At 38.8% G+C, this 25,873-nt stretch overlaps 1 protein-coding gene across 20 annotated transcripts in view; it reads right to left on the minus strand.

Moving 5' to 3' along the window:
• Positions 1–25,873, minus strand: part of CSGALNACT1 (chondroitin sulfate N-acetylgalactosaminyltransferase 1) — a 358,363-nt gene that overhangs the window by 175,407 nt on the left and 157,083 nt on the right. Inside the window, exon 3 of one of the 20 annotated variants that reach the window (XM_024251240.3) lies at positions 14,240–14,353. The exons of 18 other annotated variants lie outside the window; for them this stretch is intronic. The gene's annotated coding sequence lies outside the window, so the exon portion shown is untranslated. Of the gene's footprint in view, positions 1–13,014; positions 13,121–14,239; positions 14,354–25,873 lie in introns of those variants that run through there. One more of the 20 variants, XM_063726562.1, reaches the window with a different exon arrangement.

A 25,873-nucleotide genomic window follows, 5' to 3' on the forward strand; every position in this document is an offset into this window, starting at 1 on the left:
TTACTCCCCTCTTAGACACCCCGCAAATTACATGAGCAACCCTCTCGCCCTCTACACCCACCTCAAAAGCATGGAAACATCCAAACCCCATTAGACTCTTTGCTCCCCTTTGGGAAGGAGAGAGAGGGGTAACATGTATTTATTCACAAAGAAAGAGTTCATTTTCTCCTCTATCTCAGGTCTCCTCTTAGGTGTTGTTCATCAAAGCCTGACAAACCAGTGCCCCTTCTTGCACCTGGAAATAGACTGAGAGTTGTACTTGGCCTTGGAGAATTCATAATTTTGTTCTCGACATGATACTAGCTCTACTGTTGGGGATGAGGCGTGTGGCATAAGAAAATCTCAATTAGTAGCCAGGCACAGTGGCTCAGGCCTGTAATCTCAGCGCTTTGGGAGGCCAAGGCACGGGGACTGCTTAAGGCCAGGGGTTTGAGAACAGCACCTAGCCAACAAAGCCCGACCCCACCTCTACGAAAAAAAAAAAAAAAAAAGCCTAGTATGGTGGTAAACATCTGTAGTCCTAGCTACCCAGGAGGCTGAAGTGAGAGGATTTCTTGAGCCTAGGAGTTCAAGGTTATAGTGATCTACAATTGCATTACTGGACTCCAGCCTCAGTGACAGCAAGACCCTATCTCAAAAAAAAAAAAAAATTAAAAATAGACAAGAAAGGAAAATTTTAATTAGCAACTCCAACCATCCTTTTGCATCTCTAGTAGGTATCAGGTTAGCATGCCAGACAACGAAAATGTAAAGGCAAATAAGACACACTCCCATTGGGTTTAAAATAACAAGGCATGGGTTTGGGTCCAGGACTTGCTGCTTTCCAGCCGTCTGACTTGAGTAAGAAGCTGCAGCAACTTTGGAGTTAAGACTGTGTCTTTAACTGTAAAGTTAGAGAGGCGGCTGAGATGCCTCCCAGGTCCCCTATAGCACTCACAGCCAATGGCTGAGCCAAACTATTGGCATCACATCACATGAGACATCAGTCCAGCCCTCTGCCACAGTTAATTCAAAAGCAAAATAAAGAGCTAGTTGGCATGCGGGATAACTGGATCCCATAGGTGTGGCCACACTGACTGGAGCAATGGAAAAAATTACGCCAGCGCGGCAGCCTGCTTTCACTCAGCAGATGGGCTGGAACATGTTCCAGATCAGCTGCAAACCTTTGTGGTCCAGGCGCAGGTGGCACCACAGGTCATCCCTGAGGCATAAGGTAACATGTGGGCTACCGATGATGCCATCATCAAATTCTATCCCCCTAGCTAGTCACTCTGCCACTTGCATTTAAAATAAATATTTGTCACCATTTCTAGCATTATCACTCTCAAAAGTCTAGCCCTATTATGTGAGCTAGGCCAGCACAAAGTCAAGTGAGAGGACTTTAGGATGGCCCACTGGAGTAACCATTTGTCATGTTCTGGGACTTTGTGTACATCCTTCCTGTACTTAGGAATCAGCCACCTGTGATCCTGCTGCCTGGAGGAAGAAGACATTTATTTTCCTATAGCCTCTTTTGTGTGTGGAGTGAATCATCCTCTGTTGACTTTAAGTGAAAAATATTAACTTTTATTTAAGTGATTCTATTTGGGGGTAGCTTAGCCTGTACTTTAATACACAAGCAAAATGATTAGATTCTGACCTGCTTTACTGCAGATCCTACCATCCCTGTATTCGCTATGAACTTACATTTGTGGGTGTGTTAGATACTACTCAAAACTGTGCTACACACCTCCCTCTAGGCCTACACCAAGTTTCTTAAAAAGGCACGGACCCAAGCTGTCTCTATTTTCTCTCTCCCGATTCCTCAGTCTGACTCAGCCTGACTTCTGACATCTGCCTCTACCGCTCCACTCAAACTGTTCTTCCCAAGGTCACCCCTGATTTCCATATTGCCAAATCCCAACATTTTTGAGTCTTCATCCTATCTGATATCAAGACCACGTCGACCCTGCAAACCACCCTCTCCTTCCTTCCATCATACTTTCTCTTTGAGTTCTTTCTACGTTGACCAGGCTAGTCTCAAACTCCTAGCCTCAAGTGATCCTCCTGCCTCACATCCTTAAGTGCTAGGAATCCAGTAATGAGTCATAGCACCCTGACTCATTCAGGAAGTTTTAACACCAAAAACATTTATGTAAAAATGAACTTGAGCCTATCCACCACACCCAGTCCAGAGTGATAACTTCCAAACATGAAAGTGCCATACTCAAAATTCTGCGACGGCTTCCCACGTCACTTAGGAGAAATTCCAAAATCCTCAGCATGGACTAAAAGGCCCACTTTGATCTGGCCCCAGCTCCAAATTCAGCTCACGTCACTTTCCTCTGTTCCCACTCCCTCCATGTCCTCTACACTGCTGAAAGCCGCAATGGCATCTTTTCAGTTCTTTAAATGAACCAACTTCTTGGCTGACAGGGTCTGCAGCACATGTGCTGTTTCTTCTAGAAGGCTCTGGGTAATTGCTTTTCACTACAGGTCTCAGCCAACACTTCCAAAGGGGCACATTCTCTAAAACCTTTTCCCTGGTGTAAATTAAGTCACTCTTCTAAGTCTCTTTCATAATTCATTTTAGTTTTCCTTTGTAGCTCTTACAATAACATGTAATTATATATAAATGTAGATTTAAGTAGAGATAGAGATGGACACATAGGTATTTGTCTCTATCATACTATAAGATCCTCAGCCAAGGTCAGGGATTATGCCTATTTAGTTCACAGCCTTGTCCTCAGCTTCTAGCATGTTCAACAGTGAATAAACAGAAAGTTAAAGGATGAATACTAACAGCATATACCATGATTTTAACCTAAAAACAGTTATGGTATTTGCCTACTCTATTTTCCCACAGGAAAACCTTGATACAAATAGATAATACTACCATATGTATTGCAGTCATGGAAAAACTTGGACTGCATAAGAATTACAAAAAGTAATGGTAATATTACACTAAGTCTCCCACTGAGAACAATTACAAAAGCTGGATGAAGAAGAAGGAAGGGAAAGGACAGAAAGGAGGAGGAGGAAGAGGAGGAGAAATAGCTGCTGTTTGCTGTTTGCAGACTTTGGTCTTCAATAAAGGCACACAAAACTTGAGGGGCTAAGGAAAACACCCTGAGGTGAGACCCTCCTTTGTACTGCTTGCTCTTTTCAGAGCATTCACTAATTCCTGGCCAGGCCACACTGACAGAGCAGACAGCTGCAGCCCAAAGCCTAGAGCAGTCTTACTGGGATAAGGAGCTGAAAAATGAGATCTAGGACTTCCAATGCAGCCAGAATGTGAGGTACAAAGATCCGAGAGAAAAGACAGCTTCAGAAAAATGAACCCAACATTCTTTCCAGCCTTTGCACTCCAAAGCTGTGAGTTGTAAAAGGAGGAGAAAATAAACAGAAAGCTTCTGCTAAGAGGCTGAAAAGCTAAGCTGACTTTATGACCATGGTATTCAACTTAGGAGTTGACATTTAGGGCCTAGTATGGACAGAGTCCTGGTAAATACTGCAGGCTTTCTGCTGAGACTCTCAATGGCTTATACCTTAGAAATAAACCAAACGAAAACAGACTAACTTGAAACTCCACTCCAATTATCGTAATTGTTGATTGAATCTAGATGAATAGCTTTACCCTACTGCCAACAGAAAACAAATAGATCTTCCCCGGAGGAATATAACAGCATCCAGAGAGCCTAAAAATGTTCACATACAGTATCAGGCACTTAATAAAAAATTACAAAGCCTGACAGAAAACAAGATCAAATGACCAAAACCAAGATAAAAAAAACTGGTAATACATAGACTCACTGGTAATCTAGATATTTTATTCATCAAAATACAATTTTACTATAACTACAATTACTGTGTTCAAGAAAATATATTAAAGATAGAGAATCTTACCAGATACCTAGGCTCTATAAAAAAGAAGAAAACTGAAACACAATAATTAAATTAAAAACTCAATAGATACATTTAAAAGGATAGACACAGAAAAGTTTTATTGGAGTGTAACAGGTGTCAGCAGAAGAAAATCTAATCAGAAGCACAGAGAGAATAACAAAGAATTGAAAATATGAGAAAGATTTTAAGTCACATTTAAGACAAGAAGAAGTAATATACATGTAAATATTATTCCAAGAGAAAAAGAGAACAATGAGAAAGAAGCAACAGCTACAGAGATAGCCACCAAGAGTTTTCCAAAACTGATGAAAGGTATCAAGCCTGAGATCCAACAAGCTCCATGAACCACAATATAAATAAAGAAATATAAATAAAATATACCTAACAGCCATCACAGTAAAACTGTGAATATCAAATATAAAATCTTAAAAGCAGCTAGGATTGGGGAGGAATAGGAGAGCAGGTTATACTGCCAGATATAAATAGCATATTCAGGCCTGACTCATAGTTTCATACTCAATTATACAATTTTGATATCCCCTCTGACCCACTTTGCTATTAGTAAAACTAAGGATAAAGTTCAAATAATGTCCTCTTAAAGTCCCCAAATTAAAATGTTATATTAATTTGTGGCAGAATTGTGCAACATATTAATTGTGAAATACAAATTTTGTTTTGTTTTTAAAACCTGTCACTCAGGAGGCTTAGGCAGGACAGTCGCTTGAACCAGGGAGTCGGAGGTTGCAGTGAGCCGAGATCGCGCCACTGCACTCCAGCCTGGTGACAGAGTGAAACTCTGTCTAAAAACAAAACAAAACAAAAAAACCTGGTACTTACTGTATAAAAATACTTTAATTGAAGTCTGGGCTTCTCTAACTCCAAAAATGAACATGTAAAATACATAAGCCACAGAGTATCAACAACATATTAATTCATACTCATGATTTCACTTTCTGGAGACCCAAGGCCCATAAAGCAGAGAATAAAAATGGATTATCTTGATATGGTTAGATTAGTCTCTTAACATGTAGACAGAAAGCTGCTGTTGTAGATATTTTTAAATGGTGAGCTCACTATAATTTCAAAGGATTAACAAATTTATTCTGACTTTCTCAATTTAGAAAATTATTCATCTTGGTTAACAGGAAGATAATTCAGATGCAAATGCTTACAACTTTTCTTAAAGATGATCACCTACCAGCCCAGGCTGTATCTGAGCTATCTCTGTTACCCAAATGAGTCCTAGAACTGCTAGGACAAAAAATATATAATATATCAGTAGATTATATATATCGGCTTGCAGATAGTAATGTCCTGTAACTTGGCCCTTTCTCAGGAGGGTCAGGGCTATAACTAGGCACTGCAAGTGACTATATTTCTCCATTCACTGGGATTTTAAATACTGTCCTGGTGAATGTAGAATACTAGAAGACTATGATTAAAGTTTTCACAGATAATTCAAAGACACCAACAGACAAACCTTATGAGGAAAAACAAAATCAGCACTTCCAATGAAAGACTACTTAGATAATATAAAACTTATAATGTACATTAGCTAAACTGTATGGTGCAGGTTGAGGAAAAGAACCTTTATTGCTTATTTCCCCTCAAAGTCCTGATATTTTTATTTAAAGAGCCAGAGAGCACCTAGTAAAACCAACATTTTCTGTACTTCAGGTATGAAGAAAATCATCTGGCTTCAGGAGTGATACACTTGACTAAGAGCTGGTTGATTGAGTAATTCAATCCACCCTGTCAAAGAGATTGGTTTAGAGATAGACACATGACCCAGTCAAAGCCAATGAGAGTCAATCTTGGGATATGCTGGAAAGACAGAGAGGCATGCTCACTCTTCAGCTAGACTTAAATTTAGTGATGCTGTAGCCTTTTTTTTTACCATTAACTAAAAAGGAAGCCACCATAAAGAGCAAAGCCAAGGTAACTGAGTCCCTGGATTAAGGCATCCTAGAAATCAGCAGCCCCTGTGTATGTATATAAGCCAGCAGATTCTCTTATCTGCTAAAGCCAGTATGAACTGGGTTTGCTATCACTTGTAGTAAAAAGAGCACCAAATGACAGGCTCACTTGGAGAAAGCCATTTCAACAGGTTCCATTTTGAGGTACCTCAAATAATTTTTCAGCTTGAAGTCCCAGTAAATGGAATGGGCTAATAGCCAAATTAGACCCCAAGGGCAACCACTGTTATGGACACATATGCACTGGAGAAAAAAATTCTTTTTCTTTTTACACTGTAAATATTTGCATTTTTTACTTGTCAATCATACCTCAGTAAAGCTAAGGGAAAATATTATATCCTTGTACATTGTGTATCCAAAAACATAAACCAATACCTTTTTTAAAAAAAAATCCGTTACTCTCTTAAATCATGTAGAAGACAAAAAGTAGAGTTCCAAGCCATTGTTACAACAATGCTAGCTTTTACAATTGTCCATGTATTTATCTACACTGATATTACTTTTTTCTTTGTACATCTTCGAATTATTCTCTAGTATCTTTTCATTTCAGCCCTCAGAAGTCCCTTTGGATTTCTTGTAGGACAGGTCTAGTGGTAACAAACCCCCTCAGCTTTTGTTTATCTGGGAATGTCTTGAGAAGAAAAAATCCTAAACTGCACTGGATGTAATGTAAAATTATGGCCTATATATAGTACCAGATCAGCTTCTGGCATTAAAAGTATAGTCATTTAATTCCATTCTAACTGACACTCTCCCAAAATGTGTTAGGCTACCAAATCTCAGTATTTTCTACTAATAAGCAAGTATAATTCACAACAACATAGCAGCAGAGAAGTACATTTAATTTTCATTAACATCATCAACCATTACTCTGATGACAAGCATTCCTCAGGATTATGCTCATTTTCAGACATTCAGTTTCAGCTTAAACTCTTCCTTCTTCTTCTCACTGCTACCTTGCATCAGCCACAAAGCCTGCACTTTGGGGTTGGAACTGCCAACAAAAAAATGATTGCTCTGCAGTAACTGAGCAATTAGAATAATATTTCAAAGGCTTCCAAAATCTGTTGCCCACCTACTCATACTTTGGGTTTGAGAGAACTCAGACCAATGAGGCTGAATACTGACAGCCATCACTCTATGCACCCTGCAGCCTCTGCGGCATGTTTATGTTGCTCAGTTGAGATTGAATAACACATAAGCACAAAACGGGCCACATCTAATAGTCTGCCACATTCACAGACTCAGCCCAAGTGTTTCTTAAAAATATTCCAATTAAAGGCAACACTAAAGTAACAAAGTAAGTAGTAAAGAGGCCATTTCTGTGATCCACCCAGCCTTGTGACTTTTGAAAGACCACCTACCTCTGCTGTTTTTTCAACTGCAGAACATAAAAGTCTAACTAAACGATCACATCCCAGAGCTAACATTTGAGAAATCTTGTGATTCCTAAGCCTGAAAGCTTAGAATCATGTGGTCCCGGGGAATGTTATTGGCATTCTGTAATTAAGTTATGGAGCCAGTTAATATTACTCATACTGGGCCTTTGCAAGTCTACGGTGATTTTCATATCAGAACGTCAAACTGGGCTGAAATATTTTTTTTTTGACGCAGTAAGGCTTAGCTTGGAATTTGAATTAAGAGAAAGCTTAGGCTAATGGTTAACCTTGGATTAATATTTATTTTACTAATGTTAGCTTTGTATCACATGGTGACATCCTATTTCCTCCAGGATATTGTTTATGGCATTATAAAATTCTAGCTAACACCACTAAACTCTAGGCATAAAGTATTGCTAATAAATACCATTAATTGACTACTCAGAAATCAAAAGTATAATCTAAATATACTTAGCAAAGATGAATGCAGGGATCCTCTAACTGGCTATGATATTGTTTTCTTTCACAGTATGTCCTAGAATGACTGCTGACAGCTGCAGTGCAAGGCTGATAGCAATATAAAGTAAGCATTAAACCATCAGTTACAAGGCAGTTATGAGGCATCTCTTTATGATTTATCTCCTAACAGAATTAAGGGCTTGTCATCCAGCCCAACAGCAAAGAAGATATTCTGAAGTGAGGGATGGTGACACTGTCATGGGTACCAACCGTAGACAGCAGGATGGGGCAGGGGGACCTCAAAGTGGACTTTAGAACCCAAATAGACTTAAGTCTGAATTCTAGTCCTATCACTGTCTAGCTGTGTACCCCTGGACAAGTTATCTTATCTCCCTGAACCGCTGGGTCTCATCTATTCCATAAAGAACTGCTAAGTAGTACTTCCCGGGGTTATTAAAGAGAATACATGAGAGAATAACATATGTAAAATAGATTACACAGTGCTTGAACACTCAGAGTGCTTGGCTCACCTTTCCTTTCTTCTGGTCCACCCTCAGGCAAATCACTTCCGAGTACTGCTAAGAGAACGCAGCCCCACAAAGGTTCTCTCCTCCAACCACAGGTTAACCCGAAGGAGCCGCTTGCTGTTTGAGTTGACCCTCTCTAGTAAATCCTGGCATAACTGCTGTGGCAAGGTGAGTGACCACATGGGACCAAAAGAAGGAAAGACACAAAGGTCCTCATCAAAGTACTCATGGGCCACAAAAGCATAACCTTGATTATCTTGCCTCTGATTAGACCTACAGCTACCTGAGCATTTTCCACAAGCAATGAGACAATCTTCACAGCATAGGTAGATTCCTCCGACTTCATCTCAGCCTCGGATGTTGTCATTTGAGCTCTTTCTTGGAAAACAACCATCAGAGAAGCCTGTGGCTGTGATACACCCCTTTACTATCTCCATATTAATTCCCTGAATGGTAATTGTAAAAACCCATTAATTTTACCATGCCACTTCCTGTCTGGCTTCTCACAGCATAGTGCTGAGGAATGGAGATTCTAGAAGGTGTTAGGCTGTGAGGTGTAAAATGAGAAGAACCCATACAAAGAACATTTCTCCAAGAAAGCTTCAATTCAACCTCCAAGTTACCAAATTAACATTTGTATTTTCCAACCAGAGTTCCCAGTAGCACCTGCCCTGAGGAGCTCAGGAAACCCCTTCAACAGTGCTGCCCCTCTTTAACGCTTCTTTACGTCTCAAATTAACCTGCAAATCCAGATTTGCAATGGAACTGTGCCGATGCCCAGGCTGGGAACAGCAGGCAGAGCCCCCAGGAGGCTAAGGACCTCAGAGTCCCCATATCACCTCAGTTTTCTTTCAACATGAAACCAATTCCCTCTAGGAAACATGCTTAACATCAAAAAGAGTTGTAAAATGGGGCTGGGTGTGGTGGTTCATGCCTGTAATCCCAGCACTTTGGGAGGGCAAGGCGGGCAGATCACATGAGGTCATGAGTTCAAGACTAGCCTGGCCAACATAGCAAAACCCCGTCTCTACTAAAAACACAAAAATTATCTGGGCATGGGGTGAGCGTAATCCCAGCTACTTGGGAGGCTGAAGCAGAAGAGTCGCTTGAACCCGTGATGGGGAGGCTGCAGTGAGCCAAGATCATGCCACTGCACTCCAGCCTGGGCAACAGAGCAAGACTCCATCTCAGAAAACACAAACAAAAACACAGTGGAGACACGCACTGTAGTCTTATAGAAACAAAAAAGAAAAAAAAAATAAGAAGAACAACAACTTAGACAACTCTTCCTAATGTAGTGATTCTCAACCTCTACAACATATAAGATCCCCTGGGACACTTTTCAAAATAGCAGGTAACTGGCACCGCCCCAGACACACAGAATCAGAAACTCTGGGGATGGGCTTGAGCATCTGTAGATTTTTTTAAAGCTCCAAATCCATGGGTGAGAAACACTGGCTTAGTCTACGACTGGCAATGAAGTGTAAGCCAGACTTGGAATCAGGTTTTCCTGATTTTTCCCAAAATGCAGCACTTCTCAAAGGCTGCTGGGTGGGATATTGTACCTAAGAAGATTGAGAAATGTCCAGCTGGAAATGGATTCTGTGGAGAAGAAAATTGGGAACCCAGAGGTTAAACAAAACAAGTCTTTACTTTAGAACTCCCAGAATTGTCCTAGGCTCAGGTACATTGTACCCTACCAGAGAGGAATCCATTACACATTATTTTCCCAAATTTATTTGGTCACAAAATTCTTCTTTGAAAAATATCTCACAACTCTAGTAATCTCCAGGAAACACTCTGGGAAACGCTGGTCTCACGTGCTTGTCCTTCAATAATGATTTCAAGAGGTTTCCTGGAAGGTCAGTATGGTGCAAACATTCACTTAAAAATGTGTTTGAGTTATTGGCCTTAGGGCTTTGCTGACTGCACACTGCTGCACAGTCAGGGCTGCAGGACCAAAAACAGCAATCGCTGCAAACTGACTCCGTTCACAGACTCATTATGATCCCCTGGGTTGCTTTTCAAAATTGCAGGTAACTGGCACCGCCCAAGACACACGGAATCAGAAACTCTGGGTATAGGCTTGGGCATCTGTAGTTTTATTAAAGCTCCAAATCAAAGGTTCAGAAACGCTGGCTTAGTCTACGACTGGTAGTGAGCTGTAAACCAAACTTGGAATCAGGTTTTCCCCAAATGCAGCGCTTCTCAAAGGCTACTGGGTGAGGCCAGTGTTCTTAAGTTGAGAAATGTCATGGGTGGTAAGGATGCTGTGTCCCATCCTCCCCCACCGAGGATGGGGCTCCAAACAACTCAATCCTTTTCTAACTTGGTCCCAATATAAACAAACCTAAGTCATGACTAATAACCATCAAGTTATGAATGAAGATGAGACTGTGCACACATCACTAAATTTCCTGGAATAAGGTTACCAGACATTTTCATGTTCTTAGCAATACCACAAACCTATAAGTACCTTCTTACATACAGATGCTCTTTATGGTATTATTCTACTATTAACAGCTAGTGGCAAGGGCATAAATACTCCTGCATTACAAGAGAAACCGGTACTCTCCAATCTAGGGGGCCTGGAATGCTACAGTTATCAAAGGGGAAGGCTTTCTTCTTCTTGTTTCTCCTCTGGAGAGTCAGAATTTTAAATTCTTAAAACAAGTAATAAACTTCCAGCTATGATGGGTTTCATATTTGTGATACCTTTGTGATCAGCATTACAAATATACAACAACAGGCCAGCAATGGTGGCTCACGCCTGTAATCCCAGTGCTTTGGGAGGCTGAGGCGGGTGGATCACCTGAGCTCTGGAGTTCGAGACCAGCCTGGTCAATATGGTGAAACCCCGTCTCTAGAAAAAATACAAAAGTTAGCTGGGAGAGGTGATACATGCCTATAGTCCCAGCTACTTGGGAGACTGAGGCAGGAGAATTGCTTCAGTCTGGGGTGGGGAGGTAGGTTTCAGTAAGCAGAAATCACACCATTACACTCTAGCCTGGGTGACAAGAGTGAAACCCTGTCCCCTCACCCACCCCCCCCAAAAAAAAAGAAAAAAAAAAAAGATATATACATACACACACACACACACACACACACACATATATATATATACATACACACCAACGAAAAATGCCATAGGCAGGGTATTCAATTGGCAATGACAAAGTTATTAGTATCATACTAATATTCCTAATATCATATTCTAGCCAGTGAGAAGAACTCATTAGGAATATGATTTTTTCTGTAGAGTATTATTTGATTCCAAGTAACTTATGAAGTAAGTTCATCCAAGCAAATTCAGAAAGAATTCAGTGATTTATATCCTACACAAATACTGATTACCTAAATGTAAATATCACTCGTGAGCATTGCCCATAAATTACAGTGTACCCATGCACTCAGTCGACAAACTTACAGAGGTCCTCTTATGCACCAGGCAGTATTTCAGGAGTTGGAAATACAGCAGTGAGCAAGAGACAAGAACCCCTGCCTTCATGAAGCTTTCATTCTAAATCTAGGAATCCAAATAAATATCAAGTTAATTGGATTTTTGTCATTTCAATTTTCTTGCAAGGTTGGCACTGAAAGAAATTATTTCAGCTGCTCTGTGCATGACATGAGTTCAAGACAGGAGATGGGGGTGCGAGAGGGCAGAGGACCCAGATCCTAGCTGTACTTCCATATACTACCTTAGCTCATCTTTTTGTGTCTCTGAGTCTCAGTTTCCTCATTCGTTCATTAAGTACTGGATTGGAGCCTGACACATTACTCAATGCATAGTAGTTGAGGAGTGTTTGAAAATGTGTGAGGGTGGGGAAGCATTCTGGTTGACACAATCACTGAGTGGGCCCAGGAATGGTGAATGTCCTTTATGTCACAGGACAAGCCTATCCCAGGCTCACAGAGCTCTTGAGAGCCAAGATCGGCTGACTCTGTTTGTGGCCCTTTCCCAGATGCCATGCTATTCCATTCTTTCTAGGATTGTCTAGGGTGTTATGATCCCTGATTTCTGTTCATTTGCAATAGGTTGGGTAAAGCAGTGGACATTTCTTTGAAGGGAAAACCATCTGCCAACATCCTCTTCTCTGAAAACCTCAGACTAGGTAAAGCAGGCAGCTTCTAGTTATCATTCTAAAGCTACCTAAATTTTCAAAATGTCCCCCAATTCCTTTTAGGAAGGTTTTTGTTTGTTTTTGAGATGGAGTCTTGCTCTGTCACCCAGGTTGGAGTGCACTGGCACAATACCTAGCTCACTGCAACCTCCGTCTCCCGGGTTCAAACAATTATCCTGCCTCAGCCTCCTAAGTAGCTGGTACTACAGGCATGCACCACCACACCTGGCTAATTTTTGTATTTTTAGTAGAGACAGAGTTTAATCACGTTGGCCAAGCTGGTCTTGAACTCCTGACCTCAAGTGACCTTCCCACCTTAGCCTCCAAAAGTACTGGGATTACAGGCGTTAGCTACCGTGCCCAGTCTAGGAAAGTTTTTTCATACTCAAAGCTCAAATAACTAAAATTAAAATAACCATATCAACTAGATCTAATTTCCACTAGGATTTAGCTAATTTGAACTAATTTGATTATAGCTTGTTACAAAAAGGTATGTTAGTACAGTCCGGGGTTTGAGAAGATTTACAGCATCCTTCTAATGCCTGAAGTGGATAATTACAAAATAGTTTGCAAACAAATCATTAATCCATAGAAAACAGGCAGTTTGTGGAAAGAATATGTAAACAAAACCAAAAAGGTTAAGTAAGAAAATCTTACCACATACATAGTGTAGTTAAACAGCTATTCTCTTCCCCACTGATGAGCAGACACAATGCAATACTGCCCAAGAAGTTAAAATCAGACCTCTCTAGGTTAGACATATCATAAATGAAAGAAGGAATTTTCACATCCTACCAATTAGGTTGAAATGTCATCTTACTATCTCTGCCTCCTGCCCTAGTTTGGTGACGTTGTCATCTCTCTCTTTAGAGTTATTTAACCCCTAACCTGCCATTAAGACACATAATTGAGTGGCTGTGGGCGACACAATTGCAAATCATCCCAGAAAGTTTCTTTTAACTAAACTGATGATTACTAAACTGTGCACTGAGGTAGTCTGAGGCATCAAAGGGAATTCACAGAGGCACTTTGAAATATTTTAATTTTGTGGCAGAATGTAGTAATAGTAGACATCTATTGGACATCACACAGTTAACATTAGATTGAGCTACATTCCTTTTGGTGATATCATATCTTTCACAACTGCCCTTTCAGTGGTTTCTATAATGAATGCAATTGCTGCACAAAATGAGGTGGTGTCTAATCTAATTCCAAGGTTGAGACATCGCGCAGTGCTCAAGAGATGCACACATCCCACTGTTCACTGTGGTCGAGAACGAGACCAAACTATTATTTTTTCCAATTTATTGTGTTATTTTCTCAAACAGCTTCTAAGTCAATAGGACATAAATACCTGATGGACCAAACTACTTTTTTTTTTTTTTTTTTTTTTTTTTGGAGATGGAGTCTCGCTCTGTCACCCAGGCTGGAGTGCAGTGGCGCGATCTCGGCTAACTGCAACTTCCACCTCCTGGGTTCAAGCGATTCTCCTGCTTCAGCTTCTCATGTAGCTGGGATTACAGATGCCCACCACCACACCCGGCTAATTTTTTGTATTTTTAGTAGAGATGGGGTTTCACCATGTTGGCCAGGCTGGTTTTGAACTCGTGACCTCAAGTGATCTGCCTGCCTTGGCCTCCCAAAGTGCTAGGATTACAGGTGTGAGCCACTATGCCCAGCCCTAACTACTTAATTTTTAGCCATTAGGTATTTCCTTTGTTCAAGGGATATTGGAAAAATTAATGAGACACTAACGGCACATGAACTAAGAACGCTGAAGAACCTCTCAACTATATCTCTTGGTCAATCTCCAAAATAGGGCAGAGAATAGGAAGCGTTCTTTTTCACAGAGCTGATATTTAGAAGAAGAGATCAGGACCTGGACCCACCTCCTCACGAAGCCACAGCAGCAGCAAGAGCTGGATTGGTCTCACTACTAGTGGAAGGTCAGGACCGGCAAATGGTCAGCCCCCCACATTTTATGCCCACTGCTCCCTTTACGTCTGGAGGTTCAAGGACAGAAGGGAAGAATTACTGAAACACACCCTAAGTACAGCCTATAAGCTAAAGACCAACAGACTTCAATTTCCATTTTAAACGTAGAAGTGTGGGCTCTTCAAAATAATTCACCATGAGACAAAATATAAGCATACTGTAAAAAATCAGTGATAGTTACTTATAGTCCTTTTTGGGCGTTTATATTCATCCATCTTCAATTTATTCAACTGAACTCCAACCGTGTAACAAAGATTAGATAGGAACTTCGGCTATAAGCCAAACCATCTTAATTTTAGACAGGGGATTTAAAGAATGCTAATTTCATTGTGGACTAGTAATTGACTGATAGGGATGAAAAATAAGCATTTAGGCTGGGTAGAGTGGCTCATACCTGTAATCCAGCACTTCGGGAGGCTGAGGCAGGAGGATCGCTTGAGCCGAGGAGTTTCAGACAAGCTTGGGCAACATAGTGAGATTCCTCTCCACAAAAAAAAATGTAAATATAAAAATAAAATAATATAAAGGGATAAAAGCAACTCTTATTAGTTTTAGGGAAAAAATGTAGCTATATACAATTTTTTAAAATCTGCCATCACCTTAACTGCATCATCAAAATTAACACTGTCAATGAGGAACAGATGTAATACCTTGATAAGAACACATCATTTATGTAGAATTCCTGTTCAGAATGTATAGCCTGAATCCAATTACAAGAATCACTCATCTAACCCAAAATGAAAAATAGCCTTTAAAAGAAAAAAAAAGATTGTGAACTTCAAAAACATTTTCACAAAAGACAAAGAAAGGCTATGAAAACACTTCGGGTTAAAGGAACATAGAGACATAATAACTAAATGCAATCCCTGATGTTAGTACTAGAGGGGAAAATACTTTAAAGGACATTAAGTCAATTTACAAAACCAGAACCCAGTACATTAGGCAAATTCAAATAAATGCTAAGTTTACTGATGTTGATATTGCACTTTTGTTATATAAGAAAATATCCTTATTCTTAGGAAATATACTACTTAGCAGGAAAAGGCTATGATGTATACACTTATTCTCAAATGGTTCAGATAAAATAGTATATGTATTTATTTATGTATGTGTATACATGACGGGGAAGAAAGAGACCAATAGCATGGATAGAAAGCAAATGAGCAGGGTATAGTGGCCCATGCCTGTAGTCCCAGCATTCCAGAACTCCGAGGCAGGTGGATCACTTGAGCCCAGGAGTTTGAGACCAGTGTGGGCACCATGGCAAAACTCAGTCTCTACAAAAGATACAAAAAATTTAGGCACATGTAGTGGTACACACCTGCAGTCCCAGCTACTTAGGAGGCTAGAGTGGGAGGATCTCATGAGCCTGAGAGGCAGAGGCTGCAGTGAGTCAAAATCGCACCACGGCACCACTGCACTCTGGCCTGGGGGACAAAGACAGACTCTGTCTCTAATAAAAAAAAAAAAAGGAAATGATGTAACATGTTAACAACAGGTCAATCTAAGTAAAGAACACATAAGTTCTTTGTACTATTCTTATTTTTGCGACTTTCCTATACAGACCGTACCTCACTTACAGTGGTTCAAATTACAATTTTTCTACTTTACATTGGGTTTAAATGCTTTTTGACTTACAATATTTTTGACTTAAAATAGGCTTATGCAGATATAACAGCATCATTAAGTCAAAGAGCATCTGTAATTTGAAACTATTTCCAAATATGTTCAGTAAGTAAAATGTCTATGTAGCACTTTGGGATACAAGAAGCTAACTGCTTCAGTAACTAAACAGGATGCCTGCACCACAGCTAAAGAATATACGATATGTATCAGAAATACGTGGGCTTAATGACAGGATGTTCACTCTCAATCAATAGTGTGATGGTACCAAAGCACACAAACGCCAAGTTCTCAGTCATCAGCCTGCTGAAGACTCTGCAGTAAGTGATGTGCAGGAACAGTGAAAAGAACTGAAGATACCAAACTTAAATGAACAAGATATATAGGGACCTTACTGCTAAGGTTCACCATATGGAAGTGAAGTCTGCATCATTTTGTGGTCCTCCTGGGGCACCACAACAACTAGGCTCCTCAAACGATTCTGTTCTGTAGGTCTGGAATGGGGCCTGGGGCCCAATTGCTCTCAAGTGCCCCAGAATATAGCTGCAGATGGCCCACGGACTACACTAGGGCCACAGGTTCTAGCTGACCCTTTGCATGCTGGGAAGCCCCAGCTCCCATTAATGTACAGTGATTTGTTCTTTTGGGGAAGTCTCTCGATTTCTTTACAGAGTGTGAATAACATCAGGAAGGGTGGTTTTCATCTTAAATCAAATGAGCTGAAGACTCAGTACAGAGAAAAAGATCCTTGAGATTAAAGGATGCTGTGTAGCTCCTCTCAGTCTGCCCAGAAAATTCCTACACATGCTCCAAGAATTCTGTGCAAGCATCACTTTTTGGGACTGATTCCTACATTCCTTCCCTTGAGGGCTGCATGAGAGTCCACTTATTGCTCCCCGAGCCCATCTGTCTCAAGACCCTTCCCAACCTTGTGCTGAAACTGTTAATTTTCCTTCCCTGTCTCTCCCTCTAGGCTGCTTCATGAAGGAAGGAGAAGGACTGGAATGGTGACTTGGAGACAGAGTATCAGAACTCAGCTGGGCACATCATGAATTGACGGTGCTGGTGGAATATGCCATAAAGATGGTCAGGAGCGTGCATCTCAGAGGAGTGGTTTGAGCTGAGGGTACAAATTTGAAGTTAGCAGTTTGAATAAAAGTTCACTACTTACACCAGAAGCAACTACACAGGTGAAAGAGAATGAGAAGAACAGAAAAACATGGACTGCTAGAGAACATCAGTACTTAAGGCATGGAAAAGGAGATTACGAAGAAACAGCTAGAAGTATATGAGAAAACGACCAGAGTTTATTGTCACAATACAGAAATAAGGCAAGGGAAGTGAGAGTCTCAAGGACAGTGGTCAAAGTGCCAAATGATGGAGAGAAATCAAGGAACACCGAATATGTATAATCTGGCACTTAATAATAAAAATATGAGTTAAAATATGTGGTATCAAATTACAGTGAGATGAACAATAACATTGAGACTCAAACACACAACAAGGACCTCAAAGGAAGAAAAGTTATGTGACCATTTACCAAAGAAAGAACTCAAGCTGCCCACATGCAATTAGCTAGTCCACACCCAGGTACTGTCTTCATTCCAACTTTAGGTCGTGACTCAAATTAGGACAGACATGAATTTTCCAAGACTATAGGTAAGAGTTTTATTTCACTTTGCTGCAAAATATATATATATAATATATAATGTATATATAATGTGTATACTATATATAATATATAATGTATACAGTATATATAATATATAATGTATATATAATGTATATACTATATATAATATATAATGTATATATAATGTATATACTATATAATATGTATATCTAATGTGTATACTATATATACTATATATAATATAGTATATATAATATATAGTGTATATATAATGTGTATATATTATATATAATATAAAAATATATAATATATATTATATATTATATATAATATAATGTATATATTAATATTATATTATATATTATATATTATATATAATATAATGTATATATTAATATTATATTATATATTATATATTATATATTATATAATGTATATATTAATATTATATTATATATTATATATAATATAATGTATATATTAATATTATATTATATATTATATATTATATATAATATAATGTATATATTAATATTATATATTATATATTATATATTATATAATGTATATATTAATATTATATTATATATTATATATTATATATTATATATTATATAATGTATATATTAATATTATACAATATATAATATATATTATTATATAATGTATATATTAATATATAAATATAAATATATAAATTTATACATTATATAATTGATAATGTATATATTAATATATTAATTGATAATGTATATATTAATATAATAATGTATATGTTATATAATATACTATATACTATATTATATATAATATATATTTTTATATATTATATATAATATAGTATATAGTATATTATATATATTATATATAATGTATATATACATTATACATACATTATATATTATATATACATATATATATACATTATATATTATATATACATATATTATATGTATATATACATATTGTACATATACATATATTATATGTATATATACATATTGTACATATACATATATTATATGTATATATACATATTGTATATATACATATATTATATGTATATATACATTATATATTATATATAATGTATATATACATTATATATAATATATACATTATATATACACACATTATATATACATTATATATTATATATATTTTGCAGCAAAGTGAAATAAAACTCTTACCTATAGTCTATATGTAATATAATGTATATATTATATATAAATAAATAATGTCGACATTCTATATATATATAATAAAAGTCAAATTTTATAAATTATGTGATGGTATTTTTTTTTTTTTTTTTGAGACAGAGTTTCGCTCTTGTCTCCCAGGCTGGAGTGCAATGGCGTGATCTCTGCTCACTGCAACCTCCACCTCCCAGGTTCAAGCGATTCTCCTGCCTCAGCCTCCCAAGTAGTCGGAATTACAAGTACCTGCCACCAGGCCTGGCTAATTATTTTTAGTAGACACAGGGTTTCACCATGTGAGCCAGGCTGGTCTTGAACTCCTGACCTCAGGTGATCCACCCACCTTGGCCTTCCAAAGTGCAGAGATTACAGGCATGAGCCACCACACCCGGACTTTAATTTTAATTTAATCTATTTTCCTACTGTCAGGACCTTTACTCCTTTTATATACCTACCCTCCAGCCTTGGCATAAGGTTGGCTATTCACATGTGTTATAAAATTAGAAAACACATTTGATGATACAAGTAGCCCCGTCTGCAAGTTTTTATCGTATATGAGATTTTGTGTCTGCGGGCTCCCCATCAATTCTGTTGGACATTCTTCCAATAGATTCCTTTCCTGCTTAAGTGAGCCTCATTGATTTCTGTTTCTTGTACCTAAGAACCCTAAATAAAAACCAACATTTTATTTTACTAATAAAATTTTAAAAATTAACTATCATTAATTTTCTTAACCATCCCGTTTTAAATTTTATTAAGAAAAAAAGGCTAGACCCTCAAAGTAAAGGTTATCCCTTTAGAGTGAGTATTAGCTCTTTGAAAACAACAGGCTATTTTTCTCATTTCTCTGTGGATGACTGAGACTTTCACCAGAGACTGGATTCCAATCCAAGAATTGGTACTTGGTAACCACAAAGCACATTTAAAGTCCAAAACGTAGTAACAAGTCTCAATATATGTTTGTGAGTTCAGAACATACAACACTTTATTAAAACATTTAAGGGTAAACATTAATATTTCAAATTACCATTTATTTTAAGAACTTAAATATAATTTTCATGAAAAACATTAAAGTATCAGCTTGGACTAGATATTTGCCTAGTGAAAGAGACAAATTTTCTTTTCTCTGGGGGACTTGACTATATGATCATGTTTGTAATGTTAAAAAAAAAAAAAAATCTGGCCAGGCACGGTGGCTCACACCTGTAATCCCAGCACTTTGGGATGCCAAGGCAGGACCCTGTTTCAAAAACAAAAATTTAAGTAACAATTGAACTGTTTGTTTCCAGAGGTTATAATTCTTTCCTTTGTCTACGCTCCACTCCAATTTTCACTCCGTCTCTTATTCCAGACTTCTCTGCACAACTTCATCATATTCTTGCCTCCCTTCTCATTTTCAGTTAATATATTCCTAGGCTGATGTGATTCAAGTTCCTTTTTTGTTTTTTGTTTTTTTTTCTTTTGAGACAGGGTCTCACTCTGTCACCCAGGCTATAGTGCAGTGATGCAATCTCAGCTCACTACAGTCTCAACCTTTCTGGCTCAAGGGATCCTCCGACTCTAGCCTCCCAAGTGGCTGTGACTACAGGCACATGCCACCACACTGAGCTAATTTTTAAAAATATTTTTATAGAGACAGGGGTCTTGTCATGTTGCCTCGGTTGGTCTTGAACTCCTGAGCTCAAGCAATTTGTCTGCCTTGGCCTCCCAGAGTGTTGAGATTATAGGTGCGAGCCACCGTGCCCAGCCTCATTTTCAGTTCCTCAGGAAAGGTATCACATTGTGGGTCAGAAACTGAGCGAAAAGAGAGCTACTTTCTAAGTGTCAGCTGAACATTCTGAAATTGCATTCTTTCAAACACCAGTGTGATATTGACAGTTTTAGAGTCATGATTTTCCACTAGAAAGGACTGTTAATGAGATGAGGGGGAAAATGAAAAAGCCTAAAGCAGTTGGCTTCTTATGAACAATCAAATCAAACCCTGGAGTGTGTCACGCCCTCTGCTTGTGACAGAACAAACATTTCTGCTCTTAATCATAAAATTTTTAAGTATCATACAAGTATTTCTGATAAGCAAAAAGATCCTATTATCTTTGCTGAAGAAAAACAAGTGAGAAAGTGAGTAATTTTGAATCATGTTTTAACTGCAAATATAGGCAACAACTTGTAAGAAAAAAAAAAAAAGACAACAAGGTCTAAAATTAAGTCCCAAAGATCTTACTACTGTAAATACATTTTTTCATTTTGGAATAAAAAGTGATTTAAAAATCTAAGCAAAGGAAAATAAAGCTCAAACCATGAACTCTAAAAAATCTAATTCCTTTCAATTATTTTTACTTTTAAAGGATAATCATTATAAAAATAGGTACTTTGACTTATTTTTAATTGTAAAATTCATGTAATGAAATTTACCATCTTAACCATTTTTAAGTATACAGTCCAGTAGCATTAAATACAGTCACAGTTTTCTACTGCAAATTCATTCACTGTTATGCAACCAAACTCCAAATCTTTTTCATCTTGCACAACTGTAACTCTGTACCCATTAAACAAGTGCCCATTCTTGCCTCCCACAGCCCCTGACACCTCTCATTCTATTTTCTGTCTCTATGAATGTGACCACTCTAGGGACCACATATTAGTGGAATCACACAGTATTTGTCATACTGTGATTGCCTAATTTCACAAAGCATCATGTCTCAAACTGCATCCATATTTTAGTAGGTATCAGAATTTCCCTCCTTTTTAAGGCTGAAAAATATTCCATTGTATGGATATACATACCGCATTTTGTGTATCCATTCATCTGTTAATGGATATCGGGTTGGGGCTGCCTCTACCTTCTTTCTTTTTTTTTTGGAGAGGAGGTCTTGCTGTGTTACCCAAGCTAGAGTGCAGTGATGTGATCATAGCTCACTGCAGACTCAGTCTCCAGGGCTCAAGCAATCCTCCCGCCTTCACTCCCAAGTAGCTGGGAATACAGGCATAAACCACCAGGCCTGGCTAATTTTATTTCTTTATTTATTTTTGTAGAGATGGGGTCTTCTCACTATGTTTCCCAGGCTGGCCTTGAACTCCTGAGCTCAAGTGATCCTCCCACCTCGCCTCCCAGAGTGTTCAGATTACAGGTGTGAGCCGCAGCACTCAGCCTTCACTTATTTTTAAACAATTAGTTTAACTAAGCAGGCAAAGTGCTGGAGTCTCATCCCTTGCCTCCAAGGCAGCAGAGAAAATACAAATGTTAAAAGGAAGTAGGGGAAAGGTTGGTACACCATCAAGTGTGCAGCAAATGATGATAATTACATTGCTAGCTTCTAATGAGGGTTTTCAGACACCAGCAACTCCTTCAAACCTTTGTTTGTGAAGTAGGAACATACATATGCTAGACGCTAAAAATGCAGAGACCATGCCTACTTTGAGGGCCAGATGGCCAAAGGACAAACATCTAACCAGCAAATAATTATAAACGATAGGGAAAATAAGGCAATAGAGAGAGGCACACAATGGCCCAGCCCCATCCCAGCCTGGGGCTCAGCAAAGGCTCCCCCCCTTACCTGCCTCCCAAGATGAGGCTCAGGCATGGAGCGAGAGTCTGGAGGGTCAAGAGGAAGGGGAAGGCACTGCAGATATGGGACAGGAGAATAAGACATGGAGGACAGAAGGCGAAGCACAGGCTTGGAGGTAGAACTTAACTCAATGAAAAGGGAATCCCAATAGCAGAGCTCAAAACAGAATGGGAAAGACAGCAACAACACCTGATTAAGGATCAATCAACAGGAAGAAACAAAAACCTACTGGAAGGCATGCATCACCGGATACCCATTCATGTGCCAGTATGAACCTCCTGGAGTAGCCTCATCTGCAGAAAACCAATGGTGGCCCAGGAGTATAAATTAAAATTGAAGCAGTGAAAGGTGACACTGATTAAAAGCTTACAGACTTTATGGCACCCCTCATTCCAATCAATGAAAATATTTTAAAAGTCTGAAACACATCCAAAAGAAGGCCACTTTATAAAATCCAAACTGCTACTTTTCTCTGGCTTTTCAAAAAGGAGCAACTTGCCCAGTTAGTACATTATAGTTTTATATTATTATTTACTTATAACATCTGCTTCCTTCCAAAAACTATTGCATCAGCTACTATTTTATGTTATTTGCTAGTCATGCTTCACAGACTAGTGGAACTGCAAAGGGCCTATAAGGTTATGTGTGTACAAACAGTTTTTAGCCCCCAGATGCTCAAGAAGGAGCTGGATCACCAAAATGGGAAAGGAAAGTTCTGCATCCTGCTCAGGGGTGAGTTCAGGAGATCACTGTTCAAACAATAATGACAATGCAATGACACATGCCCACAAGAAGAATGTGGTTGGTGCCAGAGGACTAAGTGGAGCCATCTTCAGGGAGGAGACATCCCTTTATTCAGTTTTCCGTTCATTCACTCGCTCATTCATTCTTTAGTCTGGTGCCTCATAAGAGCCAGGTACTGGGCCTCAGGCTAGACTTGTCTATACAGGAACACATTACCATTGAGGTGAGGTTTGAAGCTCCCTGGCCAGCAATGAAAAGAAAGTATGCTAGGTAGAAAGAGTGTGGAGACCAACACAGCTTCAAGGAGTGACAGCTGGGGAGGAGTGAGCAGAAGGGCCGGAGGTGGGAGACAGGAGCAGGTGGAGCCAAGAGCACAGGTCGGGGAGGGGGAGCACAGAGTTAGCGTCAGGGAAGGGGGAGCACAGAGAGCTAGCTAGTATCAGGGGACAGGAGCACAGAGAGCCAGCAGCACATCTTTTCCTTGATAGGAGGAAAGGAATTAAGGATGTGGAAATGTGGTTCCATTTCATGGTAGGGAGAGGCAGGAAATATATCAGTGAGCAGTGACGAGATACAAGGTGGCCGTAAAAATTGTGAGCAGAGGCCAAGCGTGGTGGCTCACACCTGTAATCCCAGCACTTTGGGAGGCCAAGGAAAAAGGAAGGAAAGAAAGGAAGGAAAGGAAGGAAGGAAGGAAGGAAGGAAGAAAAGAAAGAAAGAAAGAAAGAAAGAAAGAAAGAAAGAAAGAAAGAAAGAAAGAAAGAAAGAAAGAAAGGAAGGAAGGAAGAGAAAGGAAGGAAGGAAAGAAAGGAAAGAAAGAAAGAAGGAAGGAAGGAAAGAAAGGGAAAGAGAGAAAGAGAAAGGAAAGGAGGAAGGAAGGAAAGAAGGAAAGAAAGAAAGAATAAATAAATAAGTAGTCCAAAGCTGATTAAGGTCTACTTGGGCAAATGCAAAGTTATAGGATGTTTCTGCTCTAAAGTTAAAGCTACCAGAGTAGAAGGACAGGGAACACTTGGGGAGCCTGGGAAGCCCTTGTTTTCCCAGAACTGCTCCTTACTTCTGTAGACTCAGGGCTTGAACATCTTTCAGCAGCAGAACTTCACCAGACTTGAAAGAAACCAACATGCACATTGAGAAGACAGCAAATGAGTTGTTTCCTTTGTTTTTGGGCAGACAGACCTACCCCACACCAGTGCATGCTTGGTGATCACAGGATTCCAGCAAGGGGAGTTAATTGTTCCATTCAAACATTTAGTAGCATTAGGCTGTAAGTTTTGCAATAGGGATAGCCTTGTGAGTTAAACACATCCTTCATAGAGCTTGTTCCACCATGGTTCCTTCTTGGTCAACTGCTGCTCACTATTCATTCATTCATTCATTTATTTAGAGACAGAGTTTGCTGTTGCCCAGGCTGGAGTGCAGTGGTACGATCTTGGCTCATTGCAACCTCCGCCTCCCCAGTTCAAGCGATTCTTCTGCCTCATCCTCCCTAGTAGCTGGGATTACAGGTATGCACCACCATGCCTGGCTAATTTTTATATTTACAGTAGAGATGGGTTTTCACCAGATTGGCCAGGCTGGTCTCGAACTCCTGACCTTGTGATCCGCCCGGTTTGGTCTCCCAAAGTGCTGGGATTATAGGAGTGAGCCACCACACCCAACCTACTTCTCTATTTTGTAAAGTTTATTTTGACTGTTTTCTGGCATTATCTCAAGGTCTTACTAATTATGGTCTACATGGGGTTGTAATGACATTGTTCTCTTTTGCATCATCCAAGTAATTCTCAAAAACATTAAACATCACAAGGCCCAAGATTAGGACAGTTCCATATGCCCTTCAAATTGACCCCGAATTACTTAAGCCTCTTAACCACTTGACTTTCTACTTAGGAAAGGATTTGGGAGGAATTCTCCTTCAGTTATTTTTGTTTGTATTATTAACTTTCAGCCAAGGTTGTTTTTTTATTTTTTCTATTGTTAGTAACTGAAATACAGTTCTTTATGAAACTCCACACACAGTCTCATTTAAGTATAGGGCAGTTCATTAATGCAAAATCAAATCATTAACTACTCTGGCTTCCATTATTTTATCTTAATAGTGTGACAAAACTTTTGGAAAAAAAAAAAAGCAAAACCATCAAGCAAACCTCTATAGACATTTGTTAAATGAAGAAGGAAGGTGAAGGGGGCTTTCTGAAGATATGTATATACCGAGTGAAGCTTACCTGTTTTCATTTTTATGCCTATTGAATTACTCCTAGAAAAAAAAAAGACTTCTCTGCTGAAGCTTGGAAGCATATATACAGCTTCCTGTTTCATACCATTGTACGTCAACATTAATGATATTATACTGTACTTGTTTTATTTTGTATTTTTTAAGTTTAGTTTTGTCAGATGTAATAAAACATCTTATTGCATAGAAACTCAAAATTACTGGTTACAAGAGCAGAACTAAAACAACATTCCAGAGATTTTCATTTGTCCCCGGACTAAAACCAAGCTTACAATCCATAAGGGTACTATTCTCAAAGAGTTCTAGACAGTGTCCCTCTAAGACACTGTATGTCAGAAAGAAAGCTCATTCTTCAATTTCCAAAACCATGGTATTTAAATAATTATTTTCTAGCAAAGTCAAAATTAGAGTACCTATTTGATGACAGGGTGACTATTTTAAAAAGCTCAATATTCTGTCCCAATTTCCAATGGGAGAACAAATGTTCCTATGTAAGTGAACTGTTTCAAAAAGGTGTAGCTCTTCCAGCTCTA

This window comes from Pongo abelii, chromosome 7 (assembly GCF_028885655.2).
Source record: "Pongo abelii isolate AG06213 chromosome 7, NHGRI_mPonAbe1-v2.0_pri, whole genome shotgun sequence".
Taxonomy (NCBI): domain Eukaryota; kingdom Metazoa; phylum Chordata; class Mammalia; order Primates; family Hominidae; genus Pongo; species Pongo abelii.